This window comes from Nuphar pumila, chromosome 12 (assembly GCF_984573655.1).
Source record: "Nuphar pumila chromosome 12, dmNupPumi1.hap1.1, whole genome shotgun sequence".
NCBI classification, from domain to species: Eukaryota; Viridiplantae; Streptophyta; class Magnoliopsida; order Nymphaeales; family Nymphaeaceae; genus Nuphar; species Nuphar pumila.
In genome coordinates this window covers 64,852,768-64,867,642 of record NC_143260.1, presented here as the reverse complement: position 1 = coordinate 64,867,642, position 14,875 = coordinate 64,852,768, and positions in this window count along the sequence as shown.

Sequence of the window (14,875 nt, the reverse complement as noted above, 5' to 3'; positions counted from 1 at the left end):
TTTCTTCTTCCCTATCGCCTCTCACCCCCGCACCCTTCTCTTCTTCATGCATCGATCCATTTCCACCCTTCCCCTTTTCCCCTATTGACTTTCTTTTCGATCTTCCTCCCTATCGGCTGGACCGGAGTTGCTTTCAATCTCCCGAGCTTCAAGCAACTATGCACAACTCTGACAAAACAGAGAAAATCCTCCTCCTTCCTTCAGACTCCTGCAAAACCGAGATTCCACCACCAGAAGCACCGTTCCCTCTTCAGTGGGAGTCTCACAATCGGAAGTTTCAATCCCGAAACTAAAACCACGAGTTCTTCCCTGGCGGCTGTAGAAGGTCGACTCCTTAAGGCAAGTTGAATAACTATCCCTTTCATTTTGATCTTATTTTACAGCGTCACTCCTGTTTAATTTTGCTCTTTATATGCATTTTTTTTTTGTTTGGCATCAAGGGTTTCGATCGACCTGCATATAGCAGGATCGGTCTACCCTACGCTACAGCGATGGAATCTCTGATTCCAATAAATCATGCCTTTAAAATCCCCTAGTTCAAACGATTTAAATATCAGCTAGTCCAATATGCCCTGATACTTAGATTCAGCTTGCCTTTTCTTATCCCAACTTTTTGATTTCATGTTTATTTTAACTCTCGGTTCATATTTGATTCCTGGTTGGGGGATATTATCTGATGACATTCTCGTATCTTCTGATGATTCGGCATTATTGAGATCGGATGGAGGAAATCATCCTCATAGATTAACCATTTCTCCAGCACACGATGTAGGATACAGGGGCCCTGTATTTCGTAAATCCACTAAATCTCCAGCATCGTCTTATTCAGGTTTCAAGTTCATACTTTATAGTGAGCGTACATGCTCTGGGTAGAATCGTGATGACCAATTTCAGATCTAGCTTCCTGCATTTACTATGTCTTGTGGTTTTGTTTCAGCATGATCTAATTTATTGCATATGTTAATCCTATCATCGGCACCATCTCGTCATATGATTTTCATCTATCCTCATAGCAAGTTCATATCGCATCTCATATAAATTTTTCATGGTATCCATTGATTATTCTGTCTCCTAAACATTCATGCATCATTCATTGTTCATTTCTTCCTAGATTTTTTTTTCTTTTTTTTCTTTTTTTTTTAAACCTAGGCAATGTCACCTTGAATCCTGGTCATTTATGCATAATCTCTGTTGCAATATCAAGGTTAAGGCATCATTCCTCATCAGATCAGTCTGGTACAGGGGTGTTGGTACATAAATTCCATCGATATTCCAAAAAAAAAGAAAGATTAGTTTACAAGTCAGGCTAAAACGATGAGCATTCAACAGTTCATACCAGGGTTATTTGGTGTGGGGAATCATACTGGGTGTTGATAGCATGAGCATCAATAAGACTGGATTGCAGGAGGCCAAATCCAACCCTCGTACGAGGAATTTTCATAGCAATAACACCTAACTCGTTAATTCATTGGATCCCCTAACTCATGAATTCCATTTTTGAACTACTATGGAAATACCATAAAGCACGGTACAAGGTCTGTTCGTGATGCAGTGATAAAAGGTGTATCTCTGACTAAACTTTTTACTCCAGAGCAAGTTAGGGAGCATATTGTTAGTCTTCGGCAATGGGTTGGTCAGGTCAGTCCTTTCTGTTTGTTTATTCCTTTTCATATCACTAATATGTCTGATTTACAGGTCATTATCACTGTTTTGGGCATAATTAGGCACAAATTGATCCAACTCATCTGTTATCTTTTACCGTGTATGGTTTTGCCTTTAGAATATGGAACAGCTGCAATCTTGCTTTCACATGTAGCAGAGAATTTTGTCATTTTTTTATTTTATATATGAAAGATGAAAACAATGATGTGGTTAAAATGTATACATTTAACTCATTTTTTTATGTCAGGGATTTGGTTGGTGATAGCCGCCCTCAGGGTAAAATTTCACACAAACTCCCCATTGCCCACTGGAAAGGTTTTTCTTGTGTGTTGGTTTGTGCATCGTATGCACCCTCCTGGTTTTGAATTCGAAATGTTCATCTTAAATAAATCATGCTTCCCCCTTTTGCCTGACGTGCAGGGCCCATGTAGACAGTTAGACTCATGTTTACAAACCTACTCTTTTTAAGTCTGGTAGCATTTCCCTTGTGAATTATGATTTTATTATAATCTATGCTTTACCACACATAAGCAAAGGTTGCAGTGAGCTAGAAAACTCTATGGTTGTGGAAGATCCCTTATAAAATTTGGAAATATGGGGCTCTGGATTCTTAAAATCAGTGCCAAAAACAAGGTATGTCAATATTCTCAAAGAAATCTTCGTGATTAAACCAGTGTTGAGATTCTTGCATTAATATAGTTTCTGTCTTATGTTGATCACGTTTCTAAGTTACATGTACTGATCATATTGTACAGGTTAGTCTATTAGCTGTGCATTGTGTTAACTTGTATATGCAATTGTGTGGCTGAATGCTAGAATTTATTCAGTATCCATGTGAGTTAGGTGTACTGATATCCTCTATGTCTGTCCATTGCTTCAGGTAAGTGTTGTACATCTCCACTGACACCAAGATATCACATCACTAATGTATTCTGTGATCACACCCTGCAGCTAATCCCATAGCTTCCACTTGTAGAAAGCACACACACCTTGCACCCACCTCCTTTACATGATGTTATAGTAACCACCATACCTGCCACATAATACGCAACCCCCACTGAATACACTCACTGTCAACTGCATTTCATTAACAAATGAGCATTGGACCCAGCAGCAAAAACAGAATTTCTGAAGTTGAAGCGATCAAGATGAATTTGGTCTCTATGCTAGCAGAGGTAGAGGCAGAAAATGAACACTGCCTCTTAACTCGTCCCCTACAGAGGGGTTCACTATAACATTTTCTTGATATCTACATTGTTGTAGATTCCGTTAACAGATATATTCTCACTAGGCATTCACCAACCATTCCCATGATCAGCTTTCATTATCTGCAGCAGCATTGCTGCCATCCTCTCCACAGAACATTGTCCCCAGCCATCTCCCTAATCTCTTTGATTTCCCGTTTAGATCATAACTTACATTTGTTTAGATAGCGACATTTTCTGCTAACTGGTCATATATCCAAACCTCATATCTACCTTTCATCAGTTGACGTTTTGCCATATTCCAATATGCACCAATTAGGTATGATCAATCTGTGAGCTTCACCAAAGCTCGATCTATCCATTTACTAACCTTGCATTATAACCACTCCCCTGCAGCCTTGCTGCACCTGCCCATATCCCTTCCATGGTACTCTTCATCACTTGTTAGTTACAACAGTTAGCATCTGTCCCTTCTCTCATTCACTGCTGTCACAAATGTAGCACACTTGGCACAACATTCATAAACCCTCCATTTCAAGCATCCCCCGTGGTATATAACACATACTCACTATTTCTTGTATATTTCCATTTGTTATATCTACATCTTCATATTATATGTTTCCATCAATATCGAGCTTGTTCATACATACTCTAGTTATCATTGAACACATGCCTCTTATGTGCCCTCTAATCTCATGAGATATAGCTATATCTCTTTATTTACACTAACTCATCTTTTGCAGGGAATATATGGAAAATGTCATTATCGGGAGTTTAAAAATTCAATTTTATGTGTTGTAATAGTTAGATCTAAATGAGAATTTACATTTCCTGTTTTAGATAGAATGGATGAGCATTATAAAATCATAAATTGCCTGTTTTCATGCATCTTCTTGCCTTTATTTCCCAAATTCTCACAATGGTGAAACACGAATGGCACATGCACCACTTCGTAAGAGGTAATTAATCCTAAGTTGATGATTTACATCAATGGCCATAGTCAAGATGTAAACAAAACTTAGAATTTTTATCTTTTACGAAATAACACTGGATCCACACTAGATCCGTTTTCAAAATTCATCATATTTTCCTTAAATATTTTCTCCTTTTATCAGAATTTAACTTAAAATTAACTCAAAATATATACCAATAGCTATAGTCAGGGTATATTGAGAGTTCATTTCATTTTAAATTCTATAAAAGCACCAAATGTATTTCATTCTTCTCTTGAATTTAAATATAGATTATTATATAATACATTCAATGAACATAGTCAAGGATGTATTATATTTTCAATCTTATTTCAATTCATGTAAAGAATGAAATATGTTTTTCAAGATCCAATTTCAAAAATTTAAAATCATTCATCATTTAGGATAGAATTGCATCATATTTTCAAAATTCTTCTTCATAAATCCAAGTGACTCTTTCCTTCATTTCTTAGATCAAATCCTATTCATAAATTCAAATTCAACTCTATTTCTCAAAAGGATTCAAGAATTCAATTTCAAAGTCCCATTTGACTTTAAAATTTCAGAATCATCTTGTATTTCAAATTCTAAATTCTATCTTAAATTCAAAGTCCAATTTGACTTTGAAATTCCAAAATCATTTTTGTATTCAAACTTTAAATTTCCAATTTAAATTCAAAATTCAAATTCAAAGTTCAAAACTTTAAAATTTCTGATTCATCTTCTGGTTCAAAATTCAAAGTCTAAATTGACTTTGAAACTCATTTCGTATATTCAAGGTTCAAAATTTCATTTTTCAAGTTTAAAGTCAAACTTGGAAATTCTTGATCCATTTTCTGAATTTAACAACTCCAAATCCATTTTAGGATCCAGGAGTCAACATTCATATTGGATCTCAGACTTCAGATCCAATTCCCCTTTAGGATCCAGAATCCAATTTCACTTTGGATCTTAGACTTCAAATCTAATTCCATTTTAGGATCCAGAATCCAATTCCACTTTTGGATCTCAGGTTTCAAATCCAATTCCATTTTTTAGGATTCAGAACTCAATTTCCATCTTGGATCTCAGACTTCAGATCCAATTTCCTTGTAGGATCCAGAATCCAATTCCACTTTGGATCTCAGACTTCAGATCCAAACCTATTTTAGGATCCAGAATTCAATTCCATCTTGGATCTCAGATCCAAAACCCATTTCAAATTTCGGATCCAATTCAGATTTCAGATTCAAAGATCTAGACTTTGGATTCGAATTCCATCTTGAAATCCAGATTTTGAATCAAGTTCTATTTTTCAATTTCAACTTTCAAAACCAAATCCATTTCATTTCTAGATTTCAAATCTAAATCCACTTACAGATCATATCTGGATTTCTTAAATTCATTTCTATATCATTTGGATTTCTCAGATCCATTCTGAATTTCAAACTTCAAAATCTAAATTCAATTCCTTCTCAAGTATTCATTTCCTTTCCTAAATTCAAATTCAAATTCAAAGTCCATTTTTTACTTTGAAACTTCAATTTCTTTCATTTCAAAGCTTCAAGTCATTCTTTCTCATTTATTCTTTCAATCCTGATTTACTTTAAAAACTTAGAACTCCTCTGATCTATCTCAAGTTCTAAGTTAGATTAAATCATTTCTTCACTCCTTTACCAAGTTCATCTCAGAATACTTGGAAATTTCTAAATCAATTTTCAAAAGAGCATACATCCTTGCATTGCACAAGTATGATTTTTTGTGCATTTAGAGTTAGAATAAATTTTTAGATAATATTTAGGCAAAGCAAAAGGCATAGATTCGATCATTGGTTCGATTACCCCTGGTAAAGGCGCCAGAAACGGTCGAACCTCGTACCGACGAGCGAATCCCGTCTCTCCATTTTTCCCGCAATATTCTTCGAAACGGAGGCGAGTTAAATTTCTAAATATTTTCACATTAAGGTCAAGTGAGACCGCGCAAAAGAATTCCTCTTCTCTTTCTTTCTTTCTCTTCTCTTCTCTCTTTCATTTCTTTCTTTTATTCTTCTCTCTTCAAAAAGAAGGAAAATAGAGGTTAGAAAAGGAAAAGAGAAGGAAGAGAGAGAAACCATTACGAGAGAAAAAATTTTGCGATGATCACAGTTTTGGCGACCGAGATGGGACTCGTCTTCGTCCGGTTGGATCTATGCCTTTGCTTTGCTTTTATATAATCTAAGACTTTATTCTTCATATGTCAGCTTCATTTCCATGCAAACCTTAGGAGCCTAGACTCTGTCCTAAAGCTGACATCATTGCATATAGGATCTAAGTATGGTTTGGTAGGACCATATTGAAGAGATTATATCCATGTTCACATTAGATTTAGGCCTTAAATACAACTCTCCTCAATTCTAGGGATTGAATGCAAAACAATATATGCAAGTATATGCTTCTCTTTATTTAAATCTATCTCTTTAGGACTTGCATTAGAGCCTTCTGATTTTATTGCATGTTGATCATATTTTGAAAACCTCCTTACCTATATTGTCCCGGTCTTCACGTTGCTGGGTTGTCTCACTGAACCATAGTTCGGGAGAGAGCCTCACAGCTGGACCACTTATTTGGGTTCGCGCCCCCCTACCACATACCTAAGGGCCATAGTCCGAGGTATATCGGTAGGTGCTCAAGGATGTTGGGAAGCCTCTTACCTTAGAACCGGAGAAATATCTTATATGCCACGTACTTCGAGCTTCGACTTGACTATATCGGCATACCTTGATGAAAATCAGATGATCTAAATCTTAGAGTTAGGATTAAGGTCCTATCAGCCATTTTAAAATATTGCATGTAGAGTCGGCTTTAGGGAATGCTGCTTGGACATCCTTGTTTGTATATCTGTGATTGTATGATATTTTATATCTTCCCTATATTCTTCAAAACCCTGGGTATATATTATTCAAAATTTTCTCTTTTTAAACCCAGGTGTATTTTCCCTTTATTTTTCTGATTCTTTGATCCTGCCTGCAATTCTTCAAATTTTTCTTTAAATATCCTCTTTCAAATTCTTTTGATAAAATAAATTTTTGTCAGGATATGTCCCTTTCAAAATTAAGTATTTGTTCATTCTATTTCAGAAAAACAATGTGGTTGCCACAAATTTTTGGTGACAACCCAATCCCTCGTAATGAGATATTTTCATTATCAGACTTTGATTTCCTCCTTTATCATAATTTCCTCCAAAAAATTTCTAAATATCCCATTCTTACCTTCAGAAGGGACATTGACATTTCATCATGGTTCGGACGAGGACTGGAAAGGAAACAGTGCCCCAGCAAAGCAACAGTGAAGGAGAAGAAATGAACTCCATCAGGTCATCCAAGCAGCAAGGCCAAGAAGCGGATAGCAATGTTGATTCAGCTACATACAAGTTATTTTAGAAAGTGATGGCAAGAATGATGTCTGAAAAGGCTGAGGAAAACCCTGAGAAAATATCTTCTAAAAGCAAAGCCAGGGGAAAAATCAGCAAAAAGAAAGTTCAGTATGACAGCACTTCAGAGTCAGCAGAGGAGGACTTAGAGGAAGAGCAGCCGACATATTTTCAAAACCCCTTGTATCGGTCCAAGAAAGTCAATGAGGGGCACGAGTCGGCAAGCAAAACCAAGTTTCAAATCCCGGCAGAAGATCCGATGCAGAAGCAAATGAGAGAAATGACTCGTGCAATCAAAGACCTACAAACCCAGGACAAAGGCAAAAAGGTCTACACTGGTGCAGATTTCTATGACGGCCTAGAAGGAGATGACAACTGGGAAGATCTTCCTCGTAAATTCATAAAGTTTGATGGGACCGACAACCCTAAGGCTCATCTGGCCACATTTTTCGCCGAGTGCAACCGATTCAGAAAGAACAATAGAGCTTTATTCTTATGCTTTCCACGCAGTCTGGAGGGAGTTGCAGCAAGATGGTATGCCGATCACATCAACCCGATTGAACTACGAGAATTTGACAAAGTCATCAACTTGTTCATTGAAAGGTTTCTCTTCAATACTAAGGCTCCGCCTACCCTCAACCATCTTTTCAACCTAAAGCAAAATGACAATGAGAAGGCAAAAGATTTCATTCATAGATGGAGATCTACTTGCAACAGGATGAAGGATCCAATATCAGAGGGGCATGCACTCTTAATAATTTTGAACAATTTCTCTCAACCTCTGAAGGGTCTGATCTCTACTTCTCCGTCTAAATCCTTCATCAAGTTAATAGAGCGAGTCGAATGGCTCGAAATGGGATTAGAGAATGAAACCTATCATGGCATCACCTTGGCAGGAGGCAGTCAGGATGTGAGAAAGAAAACCAACTTTACCTTTTCTACCAGTTCCTCCAACAACAATGGCAAAAACAAAAGAGGTGGCAGAAAGAACCACATTGGCGGGTCAGGCAGAGATGACTGTTCCAGTCAAAAGAGTGGGATCAGCAGGTAGAATGACAGCCCTCCCTCGAGCATCCAGTTAGAATCAAAGCCTCAAGGGAAACCAAAGCACGATGGTTGGGGATACGACCGTGAGTTTACCCCCTTAGAGCTAACACTTGAGGAAGTTCTTGAGTATATGACAACAAAAGAGATGGTTAAACTTCCCAAGGTAGCAGATCCGCCTGTGACTATGGGAAGATTCAAGGATCAGTTCTGCAAATTCCATCGGGCGATGGGGCACGACATCGAGCACTGCTTTGTTTTCAAAAACATCGTCCAAGACTACATCGACAAAAAGCTGCTGGTGGAAGATTAAAAAGAAGAGTAGCTACCCGTCCTAGCCTAGCTTCCTGCTTCCAAAACCATGTCAATATTTTTCTACTTTCTCTCTTTTCAGTCACCTAATAGGGACAACTCAGTCCCAATCTTTTGTGACCTTTGGTCAACAAACTTGTAAATATTCCAGTCGTTGTTATCAAATATTTTCTATCAATGAAATGTCAATTTTCTTCATATCCGTTGATATCAAATACTTTATTTTGAAAAATTTGTATTTTTCCTATTCTTTTCAAAATAAGGGACAATCCCAAAACATCATCATGATAGAAATGATATTACCTATGAGGATTTTCAAAATCCTAAAAATCTTGAGAATTTCTGCAAAAACTTCTTCATGATCACCAAAAAATCAATATTTTGATCTAATCTTCTTCAAAGTAAACTATCACATTGATTTTTCTTAAAATGGGTTTTTAAACCATTATCTTCAAAATTAACCCTCATGATGATCTCTCATGATGATTCCTTTTAAAAGGATCAGATCTCACACTGATCATTCTCCTTATAGTGGACTTTCTCCCCAAAAATGCTCTCTCACTTATCTTTTAAATAAACCTTTTTCTTTCCAGATCCCATATGCAGGCAGGATCAGAAAAACTCCTTTTTCTCTTAAATCTTATAAATTTTCAGTTAAATTTGATATTTTTATAAGTTTCATTCATTATTCATATTTTTATCAAGTTAACATCAATTTTATCAAGTTTTATCGAGTTTTATCAAAATTTTCCTCAATTCTATTAAATTTTATCAATTCTTATACCCTTTCAGGTTAAAGGATAAACCTGATGCCTCTTTCCCATGAGGTATTCTTTTATTCTTGTTCCTCCATCAGGTTAAGGGATAAACCTGACCCTCGTTGTCTGAGGTGTTCTCATTCAGGATAAGGGATAATCCTAAGACCCCTCGTAGGAGCAATAACGCTACCTACGAGAATTCTTTTGTAAATACACGTTTTGCCAATCTTTATTAATTCTTTGTAGATTTATATCAATTTTCCTTTACTAAATTTTCTTTCTTTTTCCCACTCAGGATAAGGGATAATCCTGAGACCTCTCGAAGGGGCAATGATGTTACCTATGAGAATTCTTTTTGCAAATACAAGTCTCATCAAATTGATTTTCTAAATTTATTCTCTTAAATTCTATTCTTTCCCCTTTGAGGTTAAGGGATAAACCTGAACCTCGACATTCGAGGTATTCTTTCTCAGGATAAGGGATAAAATTGAGATCGCTCATAGGAGCAACAAATGCTACTTGAGAAAGTTCTTTTACAAAGTAAATAAATTCCCTCAAAAATTTTCTCCATTGTTTATCAATATTTCATCAAATTTTATTTTCCTTCTATCTGTTTAAAGTTTATTCAGGACAAGGGGTTAATCCTGAAAATTGGACCCCATACAGCCGAATGTGCTGGTCCATCTAAATCCTAAATCCTAAATCATAAATCTTGTCAAGTCTCAAGTATATCCTCAAAAATCTCTTTCCCTTTCAGGTTAAGGGATAAACCTGAATCATTGTCTATTATATCCTAAATCCTCATGTCTATCAACCTCATTAAATGTTTATCAATCTCATCAAATGTCTATCGATCTCATCAAATGTCTTTTATTATCAAGCCTTCGGGTTACAATTTCATCAGATGTATATCCTTTTCAAAGCCTTCGGGTTACAATTTCATCAATGTATATCCTTGTCAAGCCTTCAGGGTTACAATTTCATCAATGTATTTCAAGTCCAAAGCCTTCGGGTTACAATTTCATCAAATATCCATCATTTCCAAACCTTCGGGTCACAACTCTATCAATATCAATCATTCTTCTAAAAATCCTGCTTTCGAGCTGGTCGGGCATCAAAATCCTGCTTTCGAGCTGGTCGGGCAATCAAAATCCTGCTTTCGAGCTGGTCGGTCAAACAAATCCTGCTTTCGAGCTGGTCGGTCAATCAAAATCCTGCTTTCGAGCTGGTCGGTCAATCAAATCCTGCTTTCGAGCTGGTCGAACAACAAAATCCTGCTTTCGAGCTGGTCGGGCAAACAAATCCTGCTTTCAAGCTGGTACTTCTAAAAAATCCTGCTTTCGAGCTGGTCGGTCAATCAAATCCTGCTTTCGAGCTGGTCGGGCAATCAAAATCCTGCTTTCGAGCTGGTCGGTCCAACAAATCCGGCTTTCGAGCTGGTCGGTCAATCAAAATCCTGCTTTCGAGCTGGTCGGTCAATCAAATCCTGCTTTCGAGCTGGTCGAACAACAAAATCCTGCTTTCGAGTTGGTCGGGCAAACAAAACCTGCTTTCGAGCTGGTACTTCTAAAAAATCCTGCTTTCGAGCTGGTCGGTCAATCAAATCCTGCTTTCGAGCTGGTCGGGCAAACAAAACCTGCTTTCGAGCTGGTACTTCTAAAAAATCCTGCTTTCGAGCTGGTCGGTCAATCAAATCCTGCTTTCGAGCTGGTCGGGCAATCAAATCCTGCTTTCGAACTGGTCGGTCAATCAAATCCTGCTTTCGAGCTGGTCGGGCAACCAAAATCATGCTTTCGAGCTGGTACTTCTAAAAAATCCTGCTTTCGAGCTGGTCGGTCAATCAAATCCTGCTTTTGAGCTGGTCGGGCAATAAAATCCTGCTTTCGAGCTGCTACTTCCATCAAAATCCTGCTTTCGAGCTGGTTAGTCAAAACAAAAATCTAAATATTCCTTCCCAAGTTTCAACTCAAGGTTTCGTCAAAATTTATATTAAGTGATTATTTCACAAAGGATCCTTGAAAACCTTGCCAATTTGCTAAAAATATCTGTTGATTCCAATATTCTTATTTCACAAAAGAATCACCTTTGTTTACCTCTAGTATTTCTTTCCAAAAGGGTGAAACATTTTGTGAAAAAGGTAAAATTCAAATCTTTTCCTGTTGATCAACCAAAAGGATGTGAGAAATGTCCTCGGTATGATTAGCAAAATAAATATTTGATGACGTTGAAAAGCCAGAAGCGAATCGATATTGATCATGGCTATGGCGCATGTTTAAAGACGGCTATCTGGCAATCAGGCAGTTGAAATATCTTAAGCCATAAAAAAAGAATCCCCTCAAATCCATGTCTTCTCATTTCATTCTAAAAGTTGCAATCAAATATCTGCAAACAGGATCTCTCAATTGTCGTCAAGATAAAGGCGAATTAAGCGAGTAGACCCCCAGGGCCAAAGAAGATTTGGATCATCTACCAAGATGAAGGAGTTTGTGAAGGATCCTTCTAGGGAAAGTTCAGATCACCGTCGAGATGAAGGCGAGTGTGATGGACCTACCGACAAACCCTAAATGATATTTGATTTCTGCTATCACCTAAAGACCTTTTGAGCCAATATCATATATAATCCCTGAAAAAAAAAGAAGGATCGAAGCATCTCCGAGATGAAGGAGTTTGTGACGTACCCTGCCCTGGAAAAGAGAGAAAAGTCAGACACATCCAAATGAAGGATGATGTAAAAAACCCGAAAAAGTTCAATGACTCAAAAAGAGTGCAAGAAGATCATCATGGGAAAAACACTCAGATATCAAACTACCTAAATTGCCAGAAGTCATCTTTTTCTCATGCAAAATTCTGTTATCAATGTCTTTTCACTACTTGCTTTTATGAAATTGAGAATATTTCTTCTCTTCTCATATCAGGGAAATAGATAACTTCCTTGAAGAAAATCATCAGCGCTGAAATTATTGAATTTGACTCTTAAGACCGAGAAGTTAACCTCGTTGGAGGAAATACTCTAGGTAAAAGAGGGAATATCTTTGCACACATATGCACATTTTCAAGCGTTGAAGTCAACTATAAATTCATCTTATTGGCAAAATTTTCTAGATATTCTAAGAATGAAATAAATATTCAATATCCATTTTGGTGCAACCTAGCGTTGTTTATATCTTCCAGAAGAGTTACCCCATTCAGTTGAAGTATCTCTTCTGTCCCATCACGGTTTCGAGAAATCCGTATGGCTGTTCCCACTCAGGTTAAGGGTCAAAACCTGTACTCCCTGCGAGAGGTCATTAAATTCAAAAGCTGATTTAGTCTCAGCAATGAGACGTCCAAGTTCATCCCTTTTTCAAAGCTTTAGGGAACCCCATTTCCTTCCTCCTTTCGCAAACCCCTTTCAGATTTGTTCATCCAAACTCCGAAGGTCCCATCATGGTCTCTTCACTCGGGGATTCCATATGGTCGTCCCCTTCAGGTTAAGGGTTAAGCCTGAACCTCGTACATCGAGGTACCTTCCCTTTTCAGGTTTGGGTTAAACCTGAGTCTCGTTTCGATGAGGTGTTTTCCTCTAGTCCCATCATGGTTCTTCCCATCGAGGAATCCGTACTTTGTATATCCATCCAGAATGAAATCCTACTTGAGCTTCATCTCACGAGGCATTTGCCAAAAATGTCCCATCAAGGTCCTCATATATTCCTTTCACCATTCAGGTCATTTTAAGATATATTCGTCCAATCCAGGTTAAGGGCTAAACCTGAGTCATTCCACAAGGTTGATCTTGTCTCACCCATGAGACTTGATCAAAATTCTTATCTTTCACTATTTCGGGATCTTCGCCCAAAATCCCATCACGATTTCCTCATTTCTATTATTCAGTCATATCATTTTCGAGGATTTCGTCTCCCCCAAGCCATTCAGGATAAGATATTAAGCCTGAAACCATGTCTTTCAAATAAATTCTTCCACACCCAGTTCAGATCTGCTGACTGGGGCATTTTTTCAAAATTTGGAGTGTTTTCTTTGCCACTAAGCTCGGCTTTCAACCGGCTTAGAAGCAAAGAGGGGCATCTGTGAACACCCCAAAATTTTCAAAATCTTTTAAATATTCCCTTATTGCCCCTAAATTCATTTTGAGCAAATAAGTCATTTTTTTATCTAAATTCCAGTTTATTTCTCAAGTTTTACTGAAATTAAATTCATTTTATATGTTTAAATTGATTTCAGATCTAGGATCCATTGTCCAGATCCAAATATGAGTCTCGTTGTCCAATTTTAAATTAAAATTATAGAAAATACAAAAAATAGCCTTTAAATTGCTCGGACAGTCTATTCGACATCCGTTCGGATCCTTCACATTGTATTTCTCGATTCGAGTATCAATACTCGAACATTTTCTCAAAACTCGGGTCTAAACCCTCTTTTTTGAAGAAAGTTTCCCGAAATGGTCTGAAATTCTCAGGAAAATACTTTTGTAAATATTCTTTGTAGAAAAATACAAAAAAATTAGGGTTTAGTCTTTGTTTTCTCGGTTTTTTTTTTATTCCAAAAATACAAAAAAATAAAAATCCAAGAAAAGAACAAAAAAAATAAAAAATAACGAAAGAAAATTACAAAAAATAGAAATGGTTTTTAAGAGAAACTCGTTTTTGAAAAATCTTTTATAGGGAGACCTCTTTTGGAAAAAGTAAAAACCCTTGCAAAACTCACAAATCGAGTTAGGGTTTCGGGGGGGAGACCCTCTCAAAATTTTCTCCCTCAGCCGCCTCCATTTCTCTCTTCACTCTCTCTTTCTCCCGATTCTCTTCTTCACGAAACCCTACATCTCCCAAAAATCTCTTTCCTCCATGCCCCGATCTTCAACTCCGCCATTCTCCACCTTCGATCGCCAACCTCTCCTCCCTCATCCCGCTCATCTTCAACAAACTCACCTTCTCGATCCCTCTCTCTCCCCTATTTAACAAACCGAAAAGAAAACCCTCAGGATCGCGTTTCACCCCACCATTATCTCTCTTTTCTTCTTCCCGATCGCCTCTCACCCCCGCACCCTTCTCTTCTTCATGCATCGATCCATTTCCACCCTTCCCCCTTTCCCCTATTGACTTTCTTTTCGATCTTCCTCCCTATCGGCTGGACCAGAGTTGCTTTCAATCTCCTGAGCTTCAAGCAACTACGCACAACTCTGCCAAAACAGAGAAAATCCTCCTTTTTCCTTCAGACTCCTGCAAAACCGAGATTCCACCACCAGCCCATTCACAAGAAGCACCGTTCCCTCTTCAGTGGGAGTCTCACAATCGGAAGTTTCAATCCCGAAACTAAAACCACGAGTTCTTCTCTGGCGGCTGCAAGAAGGTCGACTCCTTAAGGCAAGTTGAATAACTATCCCTTTCATTTTGATCTTATTTTACAACATCCCTCCTGTTTAATGTTGCTCTTTATCTGCATTTTTTTTTTGTTTGGCATCAAGGGTTTCGATCGACCTGCATATAGCAGAATCGATCTACCCTGCGCTACAGCGATGGAATCTCTGATTCCAACAAATCAT